The sequence below is a fragment of the Theropithecus gelada genome, chromosome 19, assembly GCF_003255815.1.
Source record: "Theropithecus gelada isolate Dixy chromosome 19, Tgel_1.0, whole genome shotgun sequence".
In the NCBI taxonomy this organism is placed as follows: Eukaryota; Metazoa; Chordata; class Mammalia; order Primates; family Cercopithecidae; genus Theropithecus; species Theropithecus gelada.
In genome coordinates, this window is record NC_037687.1 from 2,787,344 (window position 1) to 2,789,626 (window position 2,283).

The following is a 2,283-nucleotide window of genomic DNA, read 5'->3' on the forward strand; positions in this document are numbered from 1 at the left end:
AAGTCCTCTTTCAGCTATAATACCTGTGTTTTATCTCTTAGAGTCCAGCTCTGTCACCCGGGCTGGAGTGCAGGGGCATGATCTCAGCTCACTGTAACCTCTGCCTCCTAGGTTCATGCCATTCTCCTGCCTCAGCCTCCGGAGTAGCTGGGACTATAGGCGCCCGCCACCACGCCTGGCTAATTTTTTGTATTTTTAGTAGAGATGGGGTTTCACCGTGTTAGCGAGGATGGTCTCGATCTCCTGACCTCGTGATCTGCCCATCTCGGCCTCCCAAAGTGCTGGGATTACAGGCGTGAGCCACAGCACCCGGCCTCTTAAATATTTTCATTTTGAACTGTATTAGACCCATGTGTGAGTGTACTTTGAACATGACAGAATTTTTATAGTTTCTATATTTTTCTGTGTGGCATCATTACAACAATGAAACTTTGGTATTTTTTATTCTTACTGGCCTACTGCTACAGATAGTGGATATCACTTATCTATTTTAAATATTGTACCTTACCAAAATTGTTTTGCAAAACCTTGTAAATATGCAAAGTTCTCTATCAAGTATAGTCTCTAATCATCTTTTGCAATTTGTTTTTCCTCATTTCTCACTGGGAGTTAGACAGTAGCCTTTGAATTAGGAATGGGGACCTATACGACAAGAATCAATCTACAGATGGTTTTGTTTTTTTTTGTTTTTTTTTTTTTGAGACGGAGTCTCGCTCTGTCGCCCAGGCTGGAGTGCAGTGGACGGATCTCGGCTCACTGCAAGCTCCGCCTCCCGGGTTCACACCATTCTCCTGCCTCAGCCTCCCGAGTAGCTGGGACTACAGGCGCCCGCCACCTCGCCCGGCTAGTTTTCTGTATTTTTTAGTAGAGATGGGGTTTCACCGGGTTAGCCAGGATGGTCTCGATCTCCTGACCTCGTGATCCACCCATCTCGGCCTCCCAAAGTGCTGGGATTACAGGCTTGAGCCACCGCGCCCGGCCTACAGATGGTTTTGTTATGGATATATGTGTAAGGCTGGGAAAGACATTTCCCTGAATGTCTTTCCTTTATGGCACCACGTTAAAATCTGCTCATTTTCTACTTTGCATGAGGTTTGGCAGTTAGGACTTGAGAAGTCATTACCCGCTTTGTAGAGCCAGCATACTCAGCGACATCAAGGTAGCACACAGGTGCACCACACACACGGCCTTCTGGATCACTGTATTGATTCCTGCCCCTGTTAATGAAGAGCATCCCTACAACAGACACCAGCTGCTTAACTTTCAGCCAGACGTCTCCATGAGCTCCCCCAACATGAATACATTTAGTTCGGATTCCTACAACACCTGCCATGTCCACCAGGCCACTGATCCTGACTGTTGTGGTGATCATCTCTGAAGCTCTGACTCCCTCCTTTAGGTCTTACCTTATTTTATTTATTTATTTATTTATTTATTTTGAGACAGAGGGTCTCGCTTTGTTGCCCAGGCTGGAGTGCAGTGACGTGATCTCGGCTCACAACCTCTGCCTCCTGGGTTCAAGCGATTCTCCTGCCTAGCCTCCCGAGTAGCTGGGATTACAGGCAAGCACCACCATGCCCGGCTAACTTTTGTATTTTTAGTAGAGACGGGGTTTCACTATGTTGGCCAGGCTGGTCTCGAACTCCTGACCTTGGGATCCGCCTGCCTCAGCCTCCCAAAGTGCTGGGATTACAGGCGTGAGCCACCGCACCCAACCCAGGTCTTACCTTATTTTTATACTGAACATTTTGTTCTTTTGTACTCTTAGTACTGCTTATGGTTCTGTGTGCAGACACAACATGACAGCCAAAAATCACACAAACCAAAAATCACACACACAAACGTCTGATCGTGTACAGCATCGCTGAATGACTACTTAGTCCATCCATGTAAGAATAATCACCTCTCTCATATCAGGCAGACTCAGTTTCCTATTACTCAGAGCTAAGTGCAACCCTTCAGTATGTGTTCAATACTATGTTTAATTATATACTATTAAGAACAAGACACTTTTTGTCAAATTCCTCTGTAGTTGTTTCTTAGATTCTATGAACCATGTTCAGATAAACTGTATACTAACAAACATTTTTACTCTGAAAATATAAATATTCCATTCCAATTATGGAATATGAAATCCACTTTGTAATTTTGTCAATTTAGGCACTATTTATTAGTATTACCGGATGTGTACAGCTCATGCACTCTTCTTAAAGATCAATTTTTTATATACTTAAAACTTTTGACATTAACATAACTTCTTTTTTTCTTGAGATGGAGTCTCGC